Raw genomic sequence first — 22,386 nt, forward strand, 5'->3', positions numbered from 1 at the left:
CTATAAATAAAATGAATGAACACTGTTATTACACTTGAAATAGAAACATGTTATAGCATTATTAACCCTGCGATTTTCCTCAATGTGGTTACAAAGCAACGAGAAATAGAAACATGTATAGCATTATTAACCCCACGATTTCCCTTGGTGTGGTTACAAAGCATCAGGCATCTTCCTCATACTTGCGGGGCCATTGCAGGCTCCATTGCAGGCTCTGCTTAGGGGTGAACAGTTTATGTTTCAACATTCCTAAAATCAGAAGTTCAAAAAATTCCACCGAAGTGAGTTCAGTGGAACCTTTACATGGTAGGGAAGCTGTGGAGAGACAGGGCGACTGACGTGTGGGAACGCAATGGGAGGTCGGGTCAGGGATGTGCAGTGTCTTCACTGTGCACTTTAATCTTTTATGAGCTCATAAAAGACACACACGACCCCTAAAATATGCGGCAACTGAGACACAGCAAGTAAAATGAAGTCTGGATCAGTACAAACTCTATAACCAATGGTCCACTGGTGCTCTCTTCACGATGAGGGCCCACAGACAGCTCTGACTCATGATCATGTCAACAGCGATGGAGCATCTTCTCCCCAGAACTAGCACCATCTGCTCAGGTGCCCAGCTCAGACTCCTGGCAACCATCTTTGATTTAGCGACACATGAAGAGTTACCATATCCAGTCTAGAATCTGTCCCTTCATGGTCAAGTGCATCGAAGTTCAAGCCAGGCCACGCACAGGTTCTGGTAACAAGAGGAGTGAGCTGGGGCTGAGCTATCAGTTCGTGGGGTTGTAAACAGAATCATTTCACCACCATTCGCCTCTGCGATGTTTCAAAGCACATTTCACACTGCCTGTTCTAATGTCTTTGGATCAGGCAGTAACAACTCACACATCATATTATCTTTTAAGAATACTGATTAGTCGCTACTTTTGGAGAAAGTGCTCTGAGAGACACAACTTAACCCCCATGCTCTCGCCCTTCTCTCTCCTGTCATTAAACTGATTCAAGACCTCAATGTTGCTTTTTAAAAAATAATTTAAACATTTTCAGTTACAGTTTGCATACAATATTAGTTTCAAATGTACACCATAGTGATTAGACATTTATATAACTGACGAAGTGATCGCCCTGATAAGTCTTCTACCCATCTGACATTATCCAGTTATTACTACATTCTCTATACTATAATCTGCATCCTCGTGACTGTTTTTATAACTTCCAATTTGTATACCTTACTCCCTCCCCCTTTTTCACTTATCCCCCAACACTGTTTTTGTTTGTTCATTTATTTTTTAGATTCCACATATAAGTAGAATCATATGACATTTGTCTTTCTCTGCCTGACTAAATCACTTAGCGTAATACCCGCTGAGCTGTCGGTTCAGAGGGTATTGTTGTTGCCACGTCGTTGCCAGTGGCGAGATTTCATTCTTTTTTATGGCTGAGTAATATTCCATCGTATATGTACCACTTCTTTTTTATCCATTCATCTGTGGATGGCCCCTTAGGTTGTTTTTATATCTTGACTACTGTAAATAATGCTGCAATGGACATAGGAAAGCATGTCTTTTCAAATTAGTCTTCTGGATTTCTTCAGATAAATACCCAGAAGTGAAACTGCTGGGTCATACGGTAGTTCTATTTTTAACTTTTTAAGGAATTTCCATACTGGTTTCCATAGCTGCACCAATTTTCAATCCCACCAACAGTGCACGAGGGTTTCCTTTCTCCACATCCTCGCCAACACTTGTTCTTTGTTGACATTTTGATGACAGCCATTCTGATAGGTATGATAGGATATCTCATTGTGGTTCTACTTTGCATTTCCCTGATGATAGTGATGTTCAGCCTCTTTTCATATATCTATTGGCCATCTGTATGTTCCCTTTAGAGAAATGTCTATCGAGGCCCTCTGCCCATTTTTTAATCAAACTGTTTTTTTTCTTTGGTATTAAGTTGTATGTGTTCCTTATATTTTTGGATATTAACCCCTTATCACATGTATCATTGGCAAATATCTTCTCCATTCAGCAGGCTGTCTTTCTTATGTGTTGATGGTTTCCTTTGCTGTGCAAAAATTCTTTAGTTTGATGCAGTCCCATTTTTCCTTTTGTTTCCCTTACCCCAGAAGACATGTCCAAAAAATATTATTAACAGTAATATCAAAGAATTTACTGCCTATATTTTCATCTAAGAGTTTTATGGTTTCAGGTTTTATATTTAAGTATTTAATCCATTTTGAGTGTTTTCCTGTATAAGGTGTAAGAAAGTGGTCTTGTTTCATTCTTTTGCATGTCTGTCCAGTTTTCCCAACACCACTTACCGAAGAGACTGTCTCTACCCCACTGCATATTCTTGCCTTCTTCACCATAAATGAATGACTACGTAGATGTGGGTTGATTTCTGATCAAGTGGGATTTATTCCCGGGATGCAAAGTGGGTTTGATGTCTGCTGCAGATGGCACTTCCAATACTATGTTGAATACAAGTGGTGAAAGTGGACATCTCTGTCTTGTTCCTGATCTTAAGGAAAATGCTTTTAGCTTTTCACTGTTGAGTATGATGTTAGCTGTGGGTTTGTCATATATATCCTTCTATACTGAGGTATGTTCCCTCTATTCCTGCTTTGCTTAGAGTTTTTATCATAAATGAATGATAGATTGTGTCAAATGCTTTTTCTGTATCTATTGACATGATCATATGATTTTTACCCTTCATTTTGTATATGTGATGTATCATGTTAATTAATTTGCAGATATCAAACCAACTTTGCATCCCAGGAATAAATCCCACTTGATCATGGTGTATGATCTTTTTAATGTCTTGCTGAATTTGGTTTGCTAATATTTTGTTAAGGATTTTTGTATCTATGTCTATCAGGAATATTGGCCTTTAATTTCTTTTTTTTTTTTTGTAATGTTTTTGTCTGGCTTTGGAATCAGGGTAATGCTGGCCTTGAAAAATGAATTTGGGAGCCTTCTCGCCTCTTGAATTTTTCAGAATAGCTTGAAAAAGATAGATATTAATTCTTTGAATGTTTGCTAAAATTTACCTGTGAAGCTATCTGGCCCAGAACTTTGGTTTGGTAAGAGTTCCTTGATTATTGATTCGATTCCCTCAGTAGTTATTGGTCTGTTCAGATATTCTGTTTCTTCTTGGAGATTGCATGTGTCTAGGAATTTATCTATTTCTTCCAGGTAGTCCAATTTGTTGGCATGTCATTGTTCACAGTATTTTCTTATACTCCTTTGTTTCTGCATTATCAGTTGTCACTTATTCTCTTTCATTTCTAATTTTATTTACCTTTTCAAAGAACCAGCTCTTGGTTCCATTGATCTTTTGTATTGTTTTTTAGACTATTTTGTTTATTTCTGCTCTAATCTTTATTATTTCCTATTATCTCCTTCCTTCTACCCACTTTGGGCTTTGTTTGTTCTTTTTCTAGTTCCTTTAGGTGTAAGGTTAGATTGTTTACTTCAGATTTTTTTTTTCTTGAGATAGGCTTGTATTGCTATGAACTTCCCTCTTAAGACTGCTTTGGCTGTGTCCCATAGATTTGGGGTCACCGTGTTTTCATTTTCATTTGTCTCAAGCTATCTTCTGATTTCTTCTTTGTTCTCATGTTTACCCATTCACTGTTTAGTAACATGTTATTTCACCTCCATGTGTTTATGTATTTTCCAGTTTTCTTCTTGTAACTAATTTCTAGTTTCATACCACTGTGATCGGAGACACTTGATATGATTTCAATCTTCTTGAATTTACTTACTGAGGCTTGTTTTTTTTTTGCCTAACGTGTGATCTATCCTGGAAAATGTTACAGGTGTGCTTGGAAAGAATATATGTTCTGCTGATCTGCAGTGATATATTCTAAAAATATCAATTAAATCTATCCGGTATAATTGTTTCTTGATTTTCTGTCTACATCAATTGATCTCTACTTTGATGTCAATGGGGTGTTAAAGTCTCTACTATTGTTATATTACAGTTGATCTCTCCCTTTACGTCCATCAATATATGCTTTATATATTTAGCATTGGGTACGTAGATGTTTCCAAGAGCTAATCCTCTTATTGGATTGATCCCTTTATCATTATGAAATATCCTTTTTGTCTCCTGTGGCGGCCTTTGTTTTAAAGTCTGGTTCGTGTGATATAAGTATTGCTTCCAAGCTTCCTTTTTCCATCTCCATTCCACCTCTTTTTCCGTACCTTTACTCCGTGCGTGTCTTTCGATCTGAAGTGCGCGAGACCTCAACTGCTAGTCCCTCAGTGTCCATTTCCAAAACTGTGTTCTATAACACAGTCCCCAAAGGGTTCCATGATCAATAAATCTGGGAAATAAATCTGGGAATTAAATAACACACACAAACACCTCTTTTGGAGGGTTAAAAGTGTACGTTAGCACAGTGAAGACTCTGAGAGGTCCAGAAGAACAGAAATCTATTCAACTTGGTTTAACCCAGTATTTCCCAAACTTATTTTATATCCAAGCTTTTTCCATAACATTAATAATGTCTAACACTTTGGGAAATGCTAACGGCTAGCCATTCTCTTACTCCAAAGTCTTTACTGTCTCTCCATCACTGACACTATAAAACCCAAACTCCTTAGGATGACATATGAAGCCCTTAATGATCTGTTCCTCCTTCTTCCTCATCTACTGAATTCTTCGCGAAGACCCCATGCTCCAGTCATGGAGATATAGTCACACTTCTAACACTCCAGGCTGTTGGATCCCACTGTGCCTTTATTTTTATTGTTCAGTTACACACGCGCGCACACACACACACTCACAGAGTTCAGTTCCTACTGCTAGGTTCCAGGCACTGTCCTGACCTTAAGTCATGCGGTCTACTGAAAGAGGAAAATGAAAAGGGACAATGTAGTGTGGTAGGTGCCTCAGTAGATGGAGATGCGTCTAGAGAGTAGGGGCGATGGGAAAGGAGGCACCTGGGAGCTCAGGACAGGGTTTCTGGAGATAATACTGATGGGAGGAGAGAAGCGAAGGCGGATGGCCAGCATGAACAGCAGCAGGGACGAACAGAGCGTATATCCCAGGAAACCTCGGGCAGTTCCTCACCACTAGGCAAGAAGAGGGAGCTGGGAGGTGCAGAGGTGGAGGGGACGATAAGCAGGGGCCAGCTGCAGGGGACTTTATCCTGATGACATTCAAACATAAAAGAGCTGATTTAAAAGAACAAAAACAAAACCAAAAAAACTTATGTAGCTTAAACTAATATATATCAATCCTACTTTATGAATTAACTTTATGCCTTTGTGTTAGTTTTATAGTCAGGATGAAGTGTTGATAAAATTTTTTTAAAAAAAAAACATATGCACTGGAAAAAAATGCAGATAAATCTCACTGGCCAGAAAAAACTACTTTTAACATTTGGTTTTGAAGATATACTTTTAGTCTTTTTTTCCCCCTCTGCACTTTTTTGCTAACTTAAAAAAAATAAGTTAAAATATAGGAATGCCATAGGATCCTGTTGTGTTTAATAGAAATATAGTTCTAGTACTAATTTTAAAAGCATAATATTTCATTATATGAATAGTTTCCTTAATCAATCCCATACTTCCGGACATCTAATTTGTCTTCAATTTTTTACCATTATAAACACGGTGATGAATATTTTTGTAATTAAATCCTTGTTCATGCAAAAATTTATTTTCTTAAATTAGGAGCAGAATTGCTAGTTCAAAGAATATGCAGTTTAGGATTTCTGACACTAACAAATTGCTCCAAATTGGTGCAACTCCAAAAAAGTTGTACCAATTTCATATTCCCAAATTAATATATGAAAGGGCCGTTTTTCCTATTTTTTTGGTACTGGCTATTATTAAGAAGTCTTTACCGCTGCTATCGCTGTAGATAAGTGGCAAAGAGTTTTAGACAATAATATCCAGGCCACGCTACCTGACCTTTGGAGAGGTGATGGGGGCTGGAGATTTGATTTGAATCCCAAAGGCTAACGACTCGCTCAGTGGTGCCTCTAACGGCTCCTCCACAGACACTCCTGAATGACGGGATTCAGAGGGCTCCTGAGTTTCCCACACACCCACGTGCCGGGAGGGTGGCGCCCCCAGCTCCTCAGGGACAGAAGCTTCTGTGCTCAGATCCTTCTAGACCTCACCCTACGTAACTCTTCATCTGGCTGCTCATTTTATATCCTTAATAATAAACCAGTGATAGTAAGTTTATTCCTGAGTTCTGTGAGCCATTCCAGCAAATTACTGAAGTTGAGGAAGCGGGTGTAAGAACCCCTGAATTTATAGCTGGTGGGTGAGACTTGTGACTGGCATCTGAAGTGGGGCAGTCATGTGAGTGTTAGAATTGAAAAGAATCGTAGGACACCCACTTGGTGTCTGGAAAGTTGGAGAATTGTTTAGTACAACGGGAAAAATTCTCCATAGATTTGGTGTCAGAAACACTAAGTAAAAACAGTTCAAAAGCCCAAACTGATCCATCTGTACATATTATATGCAGTTTAATATACTTCAATTAATTATATCCCAAGAAAATTATAAGAATATTTGCTGATTTGATAAGTGAAATGTCATGTTATTATTGATTTGGGGGTTTTTACTAGCTGTATAAAGACCATACGTAATTCTTATTTAAAGAATAACTCAAATGTTATGACTCTAAACTGCACACTCAATTTAAGAAACCGAGAAACCCATGGCGGCGTACTTCAGTGCGGTATGACGCGGCAGTGACTTGCCAGCGGCGGTACTGTAAAGCGACAAGCACGGTCCCTGAGTGCTGGAGGGAGCCGTGGCATCACAGGGGAAGAGCCGATGCGGGGGTTCAGGCCCCCTCCTCTACAGTGAGGCCCAAGCTGACTTCCCTTCATGAACAAAGAAGAGTCCTCTCTGCAGAGCTCAACAAACACAGCCATTGGAAGAGCATAAAGAAGCACGTGGACTTATCGGTCAGCTACGGAATGATTTTCCAACTTGAATATCGGTGACAGAGTGGATACACAGATCTCAGCCCACTTAGGTTCTTCCTGCTGGACGCCTGAGTTGACATTACCTTTCAGTAGGGTAAAGACCTAAGAGGACAATCGGAGAGTAATTTATGGTATGCATATTTAATGACTTTTAAATTATTTTGCCAATTAGGTTCCCTGAAAACCGATACCAAATTACACTTCTGTGAGTAGCGTGTGACTAAACCTGTTTTCACACTTCTGTCGAAACAGGTTTTGGTCATTTTAAACGACGACTGCCGTTCGACTGCATTTCATCGTTACATTAGTTTCCATGTATTTGATGACCACACCGGGTAACTCTTTCTCACGTGACCACCTGAGGCCTGTGCTCTCCTTCCTGTTGCCTTTGACCTCGGTTCTGCTCATAGACGTTGAGGGTACGCCCCTGGCCCAGGCTCGGTGCATTTATTATAGTCGCCCTCTGTCTGAAGAAGTCCTGAACGCATTTTCCCATCATCTATCGTTCGTCCCTGATTTTGCCTTCAACACTCCCATCTTGGTACTGTCAGCTGTGGCCACTGTGCCCAGCTACACTGCACGATTCCAGCACTTCACACGCACGATCTCACTTAACCCCCACGACCACCATACGAAATGGGAATTTTTATTTCTTTATATTGGAGATGAAAAAAACTGAAGCAAAGAGAAGTCACGAACGTCAGCCAAGACCATATGGATGATAAGTAGCAACGCCAGGATTTGACTCCAGGTAGCCTGTCTCTAGGGCCTGGACACTTAGCCATTATATTAAATGGCCTCTGAAACAACAAGCAGAAAACTAAATGCAATGTTCAGCCAGCTCCAAACACCTAGGTTTAATCTGGGAAGCAAACTCCATGCCTGGAGCTTGCCTAGATGGGGTTGACCTATGTCGCCGTGGCTGTTCTAGAGGTGGCCTCACCAAAATCTCCCTAAAATATACGATGTTCACACAGGATTTTAAAAGCCCAAACTTGCTAGGGACTGTGACCTGTTACAAAATGAAGACTGCCAGGCCATGGTGCCCATTTTACATGTTTTTTTTTTTTTCCATTAGGTCTGTGCTACTCCCAAATGCCTACGTGAGGCCTCTGACACACGAAGCTCCTGCGCATCATCATGCAGCTCCAGCTCTTTCCAGGAGTGACGCAGAGGACACTCTGACTTGAGATCTCTCCGAAGGTGAGCAGACTTAGCAGAACCCTGCCTTCCAGTGTTCGTTAATGTCATGACTCTTCCAGAGAGGCTGGAGGACATACAGCATGTGGATGAGTCGTAAGTGGTATCGGTTGGAACAAAATACAGAGCAAACCAATGTAGCGAGAAAGCCACGGTCACTACACTGGTCTGTATGGGGAATGCTAGTCTATGAGGAAGGATTTCCCCGCCAATCCATGAAATGAGCGCAGAGCTATTTCCTAATGAAATGAATTTGTCACTTTTCACATCAAAGCTTTGAAAGAAAAACCTTATGTATGTTTCCATAAATCAGCTTGAATTTTTGCCACAGTAATGGAGTCAATGTTTGCTTTATAAATACACAAAGACCCGATAATACTTAGGCCTACTTCTGCCATAGTGATTTTCTTTTAATAACAAAGAACTAAAATTCACATACGGATAAAATACCTTCGTAAATGAGAGAAAGGGCAGGATGGCGGTGCTTCTCCTGATGGAGATTCGGCACGTGTGGGTAGACTCCGCTTCCACACAGATACCGTCACGAACAAGTCACCAAATTTTACTAAGAAAGTCAATTATTTGTGCACGTTTTGAAAGCTGATGCCTCAGAATTATACTCCTTCTTTGACCAGAGTATTTTGTTTAGCACTATCTTAGGGAACAGGGTCCTGCTTCTTGACTGGCATTGATTATTTTAATTAAAACACCCCTCGATTTTTTTTTGAAATGTGTGCCTGCTGATTTAGAACTGGTTAAATGAGAAGTTACTTGGTTGCCAGGGCAAAACTGATCCTTGACGAGCTTTTGCTTTGGTAAGTCTCGTCCCGCCCAAAGCTGCCAGGAGCGGCCAGGCATAAACATGGTACGTGGCTGACTTGGCTGTTGGTAAACGTGAAGTCCACCTTTTCTCGCATTTGCTATTCACTAAATTTCCCTGTGTGTCCCGATGCTGGCAAAATCTCTTGTCATCATTCTAATGTTCAACAAACTTTACCTTTGGAGTCTCAAAAAATATATATATTTTAGAAATTCTTAAAAACTGGAAAATGGACTAAAACAGGAAATCTGAGAAAGCATGAGCAACAACAGTATGATTTATTCATCTTACAGTAATTAAAAAATTTATTTATGTGAAAATTCATAAAATCCAAGTAACTCCATGGTCTAGTTCACTGTACTGTTTCTTGGTTTTTGATGATGCGCTGTAATTATGTAAGATGTCATCACTGAGAGGGTTTTTGTGATGGATGTGTGTGACTTCTCTGTACCGTTTTCACAGCTTTAAAAACTTAACAAAACCCAATACACGAAAGCACTGCTATGCAGCTCCGGGCCGCTCTCGCGGTGCCGAGGCCCTAGGACGAGGCCGTGCTGAGACCTCGAGGTGGCAACGACCTGACACTAGTCCTCGATGGCCCTGCGGACGAGCAGGGCTGAGGGACAGCGCCTTCCCAGGGCTCTGCAGCTGTGACCACTGCCTCGCCTGACACGCAGCCCCGCCATCCCCAGGCTATGGCTGCATGACTTTTAGTTACCTGAGAGCAAGGAGACCTGATGGCCGTGTGGGCCTCGTGGCTGGGGCTCTTTACCAGGGATGCCTGAGATCACTGAGTAGGTGACAACGCATGCGAGCCAAGAAGGATCCCATAGGACCACCACGGTCCTCCTCCTGGAGGACAGGAACAGACGATCCATCCTCTCCACGACCGTGAGCTACAGGCAGATGAGTCTCAGAAATCGCGCCTTCCCTCCGCCCTGCTGTTCAGACGCTGTCCTTTCCCACGCGGCTCATTACCAACTCGGGCTTCCGGCTGCAGCCCCCGGGTGCCTAGTGCTGCCTGACTTTTATGCCAAATACGTGCTATTTAAACAGACATAAAACAACAATGCAAAATATGAAGAAAAATTAAACTACAAAAGGAAAGGAAAATGTTGGCTAAGAGCAAGCCAGTGAAAAAAGCCAAATAAACAGGTCAATAACGTATTAGAAATTTCCTTTGAAGTCAGTTTCAGAATCACCTTGAGAGGCAAAGTTCTCTTAAGTAGCAAAAATCTGGTCAGATCTCATAAATGAGACTAAAAAAAACCGTTCTGAATTAAAAAGAAACAGCTACATTAAAAAGAGTCATTACTGAACGAGTGAACAGAATGATGGGGTCACACGTGCTCAAAAGCGTAACTTAAATCAGTGGTGAAAATTAACCTTGCTCTTGCCCTTAAAGATTTGGAAGAAAGCGCTGGTTTTGTTCACCTGTGCATTGTTTTTTTTTTGCTACTTTTAACATGATGTGTGAAGTCATTAATTTGATAAATGCTTATGAATAAAATTACTGACAAAAATCGTTTTGGCAAGATGCACAAGTCCTCCGGTGAGCACAGTGCCAGGGGGACAAAGCTCTGTCCAGTCCTGATCCACAAAAGGCGGACTCTAAGGCCAGGCCAGACGGGAGGCCATGACCGCAGCCAGCACACCTAAAAGAGACCGTGTCTGGATCGTTTCGGCTGCTCAACGGGTAGGAGGGGGGACAACAAAATGGTAAGTGACAAATTTTCTTTAGAAAATAATGGCAATGAAAGATTTTTTTTATACTCATCTCTTAAAAAAAAAAAGAACAATTTGGAATGAAGTGGGAGATGCCTTTGGAAAGCTCGTTCTACTGCACGAACGTACACCAGCTTGGTGCCGTGTAAAGAAAGAGGCCAGTTACAGAGTTTTCAAATCAAGGATTGAACTGTTATTTTTTTTCTTTAAAAGAGAAAAAGTAAGAAGTATATAATACAAAGAATAAGAACCTGGGTGCAGCTAATAAATTCACCCATCGCTTTAATAATAAAGAAGGTCTCGCTCGGCCTATGTGGGAGAAATTTTTTCAAGGCTCAACATTTTCAATAGACGGAGTTCTCAACATTTCCACTGAGTAAGACAAACCTGTCGCAGTGACAATGAAGTTTGAGAGCAGCTCATAAGATTGAGTCGTGTTCAAATATTAGTTCATTTAAACGAGACAAAAATGTTGCTGGTGAAATAAAGATAAAGCTTACTGATTACCTTTCTTCACCGAAATCATCCATTAATGACCATTTCCCTAACGCTGTAAAAAGACCAAAACTGGATTATGTATGCCACAAATGACCGAACTCAGCAGGAAGAGATACTGAAATGTCCAACACAGTGGCCCCCAACGTCTCACCACACCATCCTCTGCTAGCATCCTCAGAATCCGATCCAGACAGCCCACAAAGCAACGGCAGCTGGAGCTCAAACTCGTATAAAGTCCTAACCAGAGAGCAGGCTCTGCATGCACTAGCTCAGTGATGCCATGAAGTGAAGATTATGCTGATCCCGTGAAGTAAAGATTACGACTCCCTGCTTTACAGCGGAAGGCCCTGAGGCATCGAGACGGGGAGGGACTGGCTCCGAGTGACAAGCCAGGAAGTGGTGACCCTGGGACTGGGACCAGGCGTCTGGCTTTAGAGTCGGCACATGCGATCACCGTTTAATCGGCAAAACGAACGAACAAACGAAAACAGAACTATTACTCTTTTGCATGTGTGCACGTGGATTCTTGAACTATTCTACTACCATCACAGAGATGAGAAGCTGTCGAGACATGGGACGTAAGACGCGGTGTCTCCACTTTTCCTGGCAAACCTATATCCTAGGCGCCCCGTGAGCAGCATGGATGGAGATGGGAGAATTTAAAAAAAAAAAAAAAATTTCTCATTGTGAAATTACTCTTTGAAAGAGATGTAAAAACAATGTGCTTGGCCGGTTTCATAATTTTATTGGCTGCGAGACGGTCACTTCCAGCGTTAGTGTTAGGACGACAGGACAGAAACGCAGAGCTGTGCGGTGAAAGGACTCGACCCACGTGACGCTCTCCTTTAATTCTTTCATGATACGGATTCGGACATGATAATTTATTACAAATTAGTCTGCATACTATTCAGAAGGGTATGACGGATTCCACAATATTACGAATAAAAATGAACTGACTGGAATCGTACAAATACTAAGTACTTAATAAACAATTTAAAAGTCTTATAAAAATCACAAATTCAATTCTTAGGACAGGAAAGGGGTGGTCTAGCAAGACAGGAAACTTGAGACAAAAACCAGTTTAGCCAAACACACAGTAAAAGTGCCTCGCTCTCAGCCCTGCCTCCTCAGGCCAGGAGGGGAGCCTGGGCTGTCGCCCTCAGCGAGCTGTGACGAGGCTCCCGGCGTCGCTCTGGCAGTGCTGGAGAGGGGCTCCTGGCGGGGGGTGAGACTTGGAGCCCACCCCGAAGTGTCAGTGGAAACCACGCCAGGGGCCTGGACCTCTACCCTGTGTTACTGCCAAACAATGGAGTATCACTTGGTGCTAAAAAGAAATGAGCTACCAAGCCATGAAAAGACATGGAGGAACTTAAAATGCAGATTACTATGTGAAAGAAGCCAGTCATAAAAGAAGCACATCTACGGTTCCAACGACATGATATTCTGGAAAAGGCAAAACTACGGAGACAATAAAAAAAAGACCAGTGGTTGTCGGAGGTGGTAATACGAACAGGCAGGGCACAGAATATTCTATATGACATAATAATGACGATGTATGTCATTATACGTTTGTCTGAACCTATCAAATGTATGACACCAGAGTGAACCCTGAGATAAACAATGAACTTCGAGTGATTATATGTCAATGCAGGTTCATCCTCTGTGAAAAATGTGTCATGCGGGCGAGTGATGCTGGTGACGGGGTTGCCGTGAGCGTGAGGAGCTGGGCAGGGCTGCGCGGGAAACCTGTGTCTCCCTTTCAGTCCTGTTATAAATCTGAAACCTCTCTAAAACATGACATCTTTTTTTTTAAAAAAAATAGCTAATTAAAAAGAGTCTGACATTCCGTATTAGCGCAAAATGTCACAAAGGGAAGAACAACAGGACAGCGGTAAACGTCGCCGACTGAGGCCTCGCTACGCGAGCCCAAGCTGTGGCAGCAGAGAGCCCCTCGGCCCTGCTCCCCCGTCTGCAAAACAAATTAGACAAGAGGAACTTGAAAATCTCTTTCAGCTCTAAAAGCCTATGAATCATCTTAACACAAACCAGAAAGCTTGGAATAAAACAATACACTTGAATAACATCACCCAAAAAGCCTGTTGAGTGTTTTTAAAAATGAACTATTACTAAAGTTTTTTATGTCTTAAGGAAAATCATGTAATACAGATGGCTTTTCCATTGTTAAAACAAACATTTCACATGCTTTCTCAGCCATTTTAGTGTTTTTACATGATCCACCCAAATATCAAACTGGTATCTGAAACAATAGCTTGGACATTTTCCATGTTATGAAACGTTTTAAAAAATGATTCTGGTACATGATATATGAAACATTCTTTTAAGAAAATACATACTTAACTTTAGTGGAATTTCTTTTTAAAAAACATTATTCATTTTTTCTTAATTATCAGCCAAGTGATATATCTAGAATATGCTGTCTAGTGGCAAATGCAGACCTTGGAGTCAGAAGACACAAGTTCAAGTCCTCACTACCTATAACAACCTCAATGTCCTCGGGCGAGATATACAATCACCCGAACCTCCATGTTCCTGTTTATGAAATGGGAGCTTTTCCCACGTGGGACCTCGTCTCTCGTTCTATTCTATGTCCCTCGAGTTTCAAGGACGCGACTTTCAGACAGACCTTGCTTACTTCATAATGCTGTCGTCTGCCTGCTTCTTCCACCAGAGACTGCCAGTCTGAGATTCAGAATAGCTTGAGATATGAATTCAGATATAATTCTACCCCAAAGCAAAGGATACACTAGGAATAAATCCACTAGGCCGTTGAACTACGGTAATGACACCTATTATTATAGCGCATCCACCGACACCAAGCCGAGAACCACAGGTCTAGGTGATAGCTAAGACCATCAATACGTTGGGGGGAAAAAAGTGAAAACGCTGTATTTTTTTCATTTGTTCAAATACTGAGCACTGAAAATGTCACGTACTGTGTTATATGATGTATTTTTAAAATCGAAAACAACTGATTTTTTTTTTCAATGGCGTTTCTTTTTTTTTTTTTTTTTAAGTTTTCCCTCCTTTTTCTAGGGGAGAGATGGTGGTGATTAACCATGCTTATCTTACAGACTGACTAGCTCCCCAGAAAACAGTTTCAAGTTTAAAAAAACTTTATTAAAATCACCAATGATACCAAAAACAGTTCAGTGCAATTAATAAATACTTTCTGAATAAATTAAAGGATGAATGCTCCACGCGTGACACACAGAGGTTTTAGGGAGACTGCTCCACCGCCTCCAGCCACACACCTCCCTGCCTCGTCTTTTAGTCGGTGCTGTGACTACCCTCACTCCTCTTATTCCTCATGTCAAGGGGGTTTTTAATCTTTTCAATTACTTCTACTCCATGTACTACAGGCAGAAAGATCATGGATCAACGGCATCCTCATTCGCAATTGTTTTAAACAAAAAGAACTTTACTTATATTAAAGCACAATTAAGATGCAGTGATTAAAGCTGGTCCATGAATCAGCAGTCAGATGAACAGAGGAGAATATAAAGTCCAGAATAAAACCAAACACACACAGCATCTTAGTATCTGATATCAGTGAAGTCTCCACGCACTGGGGATTTAAATTGGATCCATACTTTCACTCTAAGTCCCAGATGGATCACAGATTTAAAGACAAAAAAATAAAACTATAAGAGTTATGAAAGATAACTTAAAAGAATTTTTATAATCTGAGTGGGGAAGGCACTATTAAGATTACAAATGCTAAAAAAGACTATAAAAGAAAAAGCCATTCAAATACATTAAAAAGAAAACCAAACTTTAGAAGAAAATTCTATCATAAACAAAGAGAACAAGAAAAATCCTGGCACGCTGTATCATAAAGGCACACACATGGACACATCCTCCTGTCAAATAAGAAAAAAAGAAGAACCATCTAATTTTTAAATAGGCAACAGATATGATTATATCATTGACCGAAAAAGCACCGACTGAACACCATGTCGATGGAATACACTGAATACCATATTCCAACTATCAGACTGGCAAAGATCCAGCAGACTGACAGCGCCGTGGGTCGCTGAGGCTGGGGGGAAAGGCAGCCTCATCTGCCGCCGGGGGCATGTCAGTTGCTAAGTCTCTATCGAGCATAATCTGGCAACATCTATCAAAATTATAAGTGCACATGTTCTTTGACTCAGTAATTCCACTGTAGGAACCGATCCAACAAATACACTCGCACACATGTACGATGATGTATGGACGAGGCTTCACACAGTAGAACGATCTGCGAACGGAATAACTGTAAAAGATCTAAATGCGCATCGGTTAGAAACTGGTTAAATAATCATAAAGTTTTATACATAGTAACACGGAAGGATCTTCAGGACATATTGTTAAGTGAAAGAGAAAACTGTAGAACAGTGTAGCTGGAATGCTAGGGGGCAAAATTCTGAATTTGCTTGTGTGTGTATAAAAACATATGCCGGAACAGGACAAAAGGGAGTGACCAACCATAAGTCACTTGCTTGGGGGACGGGGCGGAAAGTGTGCTAACGGGGACCGAAGGGGAGGCAGATCTTTCACTTTCTGGCATTTTTTATTTTTATCCATTCAAAAAACTAAGTAAACATAGAAAAGAAAAACATAAAGGATATGGTGTAACTTGAATCATCGAAAATGAGATCAACGGTACAAAAGTGATTTAAGAGCTTTCCAGTTTGGAGGACAAGACTCTGCAGGTCCTCCAGCTCCCCACACAAACAGCGAGTCTCTTGGAAACCTAAACTCTCACAGACCCCGTAACCCATAAATTCCATGCCTAGCTGTGTCCCATAAACTCTTAGGCATGTACATCAGGAGACATGTTCGAAATGTTCAAAGAACTAGTTTGGGAATAAAACAATCCTGAAAATACCCCAAATGTAGATCGGATGGAGAAAGGATAAGTCAATCATAGAATATTCCCATAATGGATGAAATATTATATGTAACAAAATAATCTTAAATCACAATATTAATGGTGTGTGGGCAGGGGAATTTCAGAAAATTCGCAGTATATAATGTCATTTTCCTAAAGTCAAAAAATAATTTTTAAACCCAAACTAAACAAATACTGGTAAGGACAGGTACTTATTTAATGAAAGTACAAGAATCAAAGGGTGGGATGATGTGGAACCCAGAGAGGGTGATTTTCTGTGCTGGAGAGAGGCACGCTGAGCAGAGGGATGCTAGAGAGGATGCAGGTCGCATCCCGGTAGGTGATGTCCCAGTGTTTCAACTGAGCGGTGGGTTCGTGAGCTGCTCGTGAGCTGCTCATTTTGTTCTCATGCTTCATAACTTACGTGTGTTAAATACACTACGTATCAAGTGTCACCTACATTTTTTTCCTTAAAAATGGTAACAGAAGTTTAATATTTCTTGGCAAACTGTAATACACTAAACCGGTGCTAAAAAATCTCCATCTTACGAGACAAGCTGGTGAACGAGTAATTACAAAAATTACCCTGATGTTCTCCTCAAGCTTATTGTAGCTTCTTTGATAAAGAAAATCAATTAAACAGTTTTTAACACTTCAGCTTTCGATCTCTGGGAGACTTTCATCCATGTCATCGTGGGCTCTGTTCCAGTTCTGAAAATACTAGCTTTAAATGCCTTTCGAGCCCCACAGAGCGATGAGAACAAAGAGCACACATTGCAGATTCCTGGATGGATTTCAGAAATTGAAATTTCATTCAGAGTTTAGAAAACTACACATTTCTCTTCTTGCTTAAAAAAATTCATAAAAGTTTCCCAAGTGGACTTCAGAATATAGATAACTGTTCCAAGTGTTTAATATATAATATTTGTTTAAAAGCAACCAGATTGTACAATTTGGGCCAAGTTTGTAAATATGTTTTAAATACACATTTTTTTTTTCTGATTAAAAGACCAGTATATGTCTATAAAGGAAAAACATATTCCCTTTTTCTGTATCTTTCAGTTAAGCTCTAGGAATCATGGGCCTCAGCTCTGTATCTTTATCACCCCAGAAAGGCAGAGCCAGTTCACAATTCCACCAGCAGTAGGCTGCTGCCTGGTTCCCCAACAGCTGGGATCATCAATTTTTTAAATCTTCACCAATTTTTACGGATCAGAAATTATATAACACTTATTTTTAATCTGCACTTTCCTGATTGCTAAACAATTTTTCATGACTTAACGTCTGTTCTTTTTAAATGCCTACTTACACTCTTCTATTGAGACGTTTTCTTTATTTTTAATTAGCCTGTGTGTGTCCTCTGCGTACACTTAACCAGTTGCTATTCACACTGCAATTTATGCTTTGTTTGTCATTTGCCTTTTTATTTTCTTATGCTGTCCCTGAATGCATTTTTAGTTTTTATACTCCTAAGTCCATCTCTTCTTGGACTTCATCCTTTGCACTTATACTTAAAGACTCTCTCACATTGAGATCAATAAATGCATCCTTAAGTTGTTCATATGGTTTCCTTTTTTAAAAAAAAACATGTATCTGAAATCTTTTTTATGTGTAAAAACATGAGCCGAGCAAGTTTTGAAAATCATGAAAATTCAAATTCATTCAATCTTTCCTGAGACTATTTCGGAAAAAATACCCTATCCGCGGTAATCTGATTCAAGACTTACTTTCTACTTCCAGATCCCTTTTCCTTAAATGCATGGGCTTTAACTACAAACTCAACTGCTCTGACGAAAACAGAAGCGAGCTTAAGGCTGTCCCTTATCTCCACAGACCCAACGGGCAAGGACAGAGGACCCTGGTCAGAGTAACGAAAGGGGCTCCAGCTTCTCACCACTCTGCAGTCCGACGCAGCCACCACTGCGAAGCGGGAGAGCACCTGTCTGGAACACCTGGATCCTTCCTCCTGCTCAGGGGAGGGACGGCATTCCCACCTGCAGCCTCAGCAGGTGCAAAGCAAGAGCAGTGATGACGTGTCCGTCCTTTTGCCCACACGCTCCAGGTAGCCAGGGCTCTATTTATGGGATCACGCTGTTCACGGGCCATCTGCCATGCAGGGGCCGGGCCCCACGGGCAAAAGTGCCCGCCGAGTGACAAGCAGCTACACTCTTAGATGTCCAGCACAGTATTTATGTCTAAACAAATTATTAAGTTGGATCACGCAGCTTTATATTTAAATCCAATCAGCTCCAACTTACCTGTCGCATTATAAAGCAGTTTCTGTTACGGGAGCCCCAAAAGGAAATCACAGAGAGAACTCTCCCAACACTTAAAAAATCTATCCATCTATTATGTTGAAAGTGCAACCCACACCCATAAAAAAACAATATTAAAAATGTAGACATTCTAAATACGGTTCAAGCATCTGGGAAACAAGCATGCATCCCCCAGAATGCCACATCGCCGGGGCAGTTCAGCACCCTGCGTTCAGGATGTACAGAGTTTAGAAAAACAGAGATAGGACACAAAAGTGACAAAAGTTTTGGTAAGTCGACTCCAATACTGAAAAGGTCAGTAAGAATTCTATCCCATCTCAAAGGTATTTGTCTTGGGTCATCTCTAATGAACCTAGGCAAGCTAGCGTATTTCACAGGGGCTAAATAAAACTTTTTAAAAGGTTAACGGAAAAATATTTATGTGAAAAATGCCTCCAAATAATCTTTTAGTAGGTGGATTCGGCACATACCAGTGAATACCTTTGAGCCTGGTCCAATTTTGAATTAAGCTAGAGTTCACCTTCAAGAAACAATGAACCTGTTTTTAAGTAAAACTCTGTATTAACAAAAAAACATGGAATGTGAATACAACAAAAGATATTATCAACTGAACTGTATCTAAATATTTTACAAAGTTTTCCATGAGCTGTCAGTAGATCTTTAAAATGCATGATCTTTTAAAAAAGTTGTTAGTCATTCATCTGTAAAAATCTAGCTTCTTATGTATATGCCAAGCATAAAATTGCCCCATGATAAATTTAATGCAAACCTTACATTACAGTTATGTGCTCCTGCCCTTCAACATGACGATGACAGTGATTCAAAGGGTAAAAATGCACTTAGAACAGTCTACCTTCTGCTGCAATTCTGTCCAACAAAGCCCAAGCAGCATGCAAAAATTAGGTCCATATTTTAAATCTGCAGGCAATCAAGCCAAGAACCAGGCTATGTAATCACAATCACCTGCAAAACCATTTAAACTATTTTTTAGTTGTAATTGTTAGCAGTTTCTTATGACTGTAATCTCTAAAAAAAATATCTTCCACAAAAAAATAATAATATCTTCCACTTCGAAAATTAAATGCACATGTACATCGACTTTCTTTGTCTCCTTACAGTTAGATGCTAGCTATGCCAGATTAAAACTGTCTTCTTTCCCTTATTTCTGCATTCCTTTCTTTTAATTTTTGTACACTACGGTTCCAAGTTAATTTCATATTTTTCCAAATAATGGTTGGCTAAAAATTTGATCTTATTAATTACAATTTTGTAAAGTAAGGTAGAGTTTAACAAAGAAAACAATGAAGAAGAGTCACTTTATGATGACATTGTTTTTTATAAAGTAACGTGCTACCCTTTCAGATGTCATTCAAGGAAGGTTAATTTTGCAAAGGTTACATAATTAAAGATTCTCAGCGTTATAAATTGGTATGCATAACTCTTAACACAGCACGCTGAATAATGAGAAGGAAAATGAGTTGCTCAAGGTCAGACGTGTCAGCGAGGCAGCAGCCTTGGCAATCTCAAATTCCTATCTTCCCCCGCACGTGCCATCCCGAGAGATCCCTGCTCTAACCTTTGCCTGCAAAAGACGAACAAAGGTATTCTTCACAGGACAGAACCCACTTACGGCAAAATTTCAAACTTAACGCACTGATTAAGTAGAAGAGAATTTAACCTAAACGTTACCATAATACATGAATTTAAATTAATTTTTAGGTAATGGATTCATCATTTGAGCGATCAACTCCTAAGAAGAGACCAACTTTTTCCGAATGTACCACAGAGCTGCTCTCTTCCTCTGCGATGGCCTGTGGCAGGGACCGCTGGGCGGGGGGGGCGGGTGCCGGGAAGCTCACCCCTCACAGTCGGGAAGGGGTGAGGGATCGTCCCCCTTGCAAATTCGCAATGTGAACTACTTAATCCACAGGAAGTTCTGACGTGTTTCTGGTTTGGTCGAGTTTTAAGCTTGCTTCGCTCAAACAGCTTTATCACTTCTGAGATTCCATCTAAAGCAAATCTCAAGCATCTGACACGTTTCCGATCACTGGAACTCACTGTCCTCTTTCTGATACCTCTTCCCCTACTTGCAAAGAAGTTCCAAAATCTTTAGCAAGTTAAAAATCAACAAACACGTAAAGCTAAGAGCCAACATATCACTATTTAATGATGGAATTTGCAGGTTATTTATAAAGTGATTTCACGTTAACACTGTCAAGTTCATAACGGACTTCTACATTCAAATAAATGTTTACATTCTTTGAAAAAATGACTAGTGCCAAAAGTAACTACTCGGGTATAAAGTATATACTTTTTGGTCACCATGTGCACGGAAAAACATTTGACAGATAAAAAGTATAAGAATGGAATTTGGGGCAAGCCTACTCAGAATTATAGAACACTTAGTAAAGAAGGGGAGGAGAGACGGCATGGAAGGAAGTCAACACTCATTATGTGTTTACTAGAAAACAAGTACTGTCCTAAGCACTTTACGTAAAACTGAAATCGACTTAACGCTCCTTTACCAAGTAATTACAAACCTACATATTCGAACATCAGAGGAATTAAACATAAACTCTCTGAGAATCTTGAACTGATTTCATTTTCCTTTGGGGTACAGGCTAAGCCCATCACATTTATCATCCTTATATATGCAGATCGAAGGCTCAGACACCTATTAAATTATTTAAATTATTCCCAGAAAGTAATTCATGAATATCATTACCTCATTGAAATATTCAAGAGGTTAGTTCTGATGATCCAAAAATTCTGTTCTCATAAGTGTTCTTTGATAAGAGTTACTAATTGCATTATACATCAAGAGATGCGCTGCTAGTATCGAAGAATAAATTATGACAATTTACATTTTTAAGCTTATTCAGCTTCCAGGGATGATAAGGAGAAATAGGGTTAAAAATAGAATTGGGATAGATTTGACTCCACTGAGGAATTCACTTTAATAGGGTCGTCACTGGCTGGCTGTTTCTGTTTTATTGATTTACAGTAAAATGGTCACTTCAGTGAAAACAAGCTTTTCGGGAGAGGTGGGAAGGAAGTTAAAGAAAAATGCCTGTGTTTCCAATGCATAAGGACCTGATCCTGGACCTTTGAAACAAGAAACAAACTGAAGAGGATTTTTAAGCATTCGATAACACTATAATTAAAACGCACCTGTGAGCAATTTTATTCTTACATTTCTGATATTTCAATTAGTGATTTTGATAAAATATTTAAAATTCTAATAACTGCAACGTTAAATTAGAACACGGTACAAACTTGCACATATGTTACAAAGTCTATATCCACATCTACTTTCCCATGGAAGATTAAGGACACTGTAATATGTGGTGCTGTTTGTGGCTGACTTAGAACATTGTCACCATGAAGTGAGTGTTTAGAGCGTCATTCTTTGCATTAAGTAAGACAGAGAAACGCTCTGAATTTTAAATAGTTTTCCCAATTACTCCTTAAGGAAAAAAAGCTGACAAATTCATTAAAATCCTGACGTATCTTCATAACAGCAACAAAGAGAAGTCATGAATATTTTTTGATGTGGACGAAAAAAAGAAGTCTTCACAGGAAACCAAGAAAAGTATCAATAAAAGGGCATAAAATTATTGTACATTCCTGTTCATGAAAGAATTAGCCTCAGTCTTGAAAACCATAGAAAACACAGCTCTCAGATCATTATACTAGAAGAACGAGAAAGTTCTTGAATACTTATAATCTACATTTTGAACAAGAATCATACAGTGGATTTCACAATGCATTACTTAGGCTATATATGAATTAATCTATTTTAATTAATAAAACTGAGTGATTTTTAATGCAAACCAATTATAATTATGTAAATATTTGTGTTTACCTAAACAGAACCAGAACTGTGAAAACGGTTGATTTTCGAGCATAATGAGCTGATAGATAATTGCTTTTCTTTTTTGATTCTTTTATACTGTAATAACGTTGCAATAAAAATAACCACTTAAAAAAAAAAAAAAGAATGTCTTCACTC

General features: G+C 39.8%; 1 protein-coding gene and 1 long non-coding RNA gene across 11 annotated transcripts in view; both read right to left on the bottom strand.

Annotated features, from left to right (window-relative positions):
* STAU2 (staufen double-stranded RNA binding protein 2) overlaps window positions 1-22,386 on the bottom strand; it is a 220,086-nt gene that overhangs the window by 107,975 nt on the left and 89,725 nt on the right. The gene's annotated exons all lie outside the window — the stretch shown is intronic.
* On the bottom strand, window positions 7-21,651 carry LOC120585505 (uncharacterized). Its single transcript, XR_005648371.1, has 3 exons — window positions 21,640-21,651; window positions 17,877-17,883; window positions 7-491 (listed from the first exon to the last, which is right to left on the bottom strand). It is a non-coding gene; the product is annotated as an uncharacterized LOC120585505 (long non-coding RNA).

This window comes from Pteropus medius, unplaced genomic scaffold (genome assembly GCF_902729225.1).
Source record: "Pteropus medius unplaced genomic scaffold, Ma_sr-lr_union100, whole genome shotgun sequence".
Lineage (NCBI taxonomy): Eukaryota > Metazoa > Chordata > Mammalia > Chiroptera > Pteropodidae > Pteropus > Pteropus medius.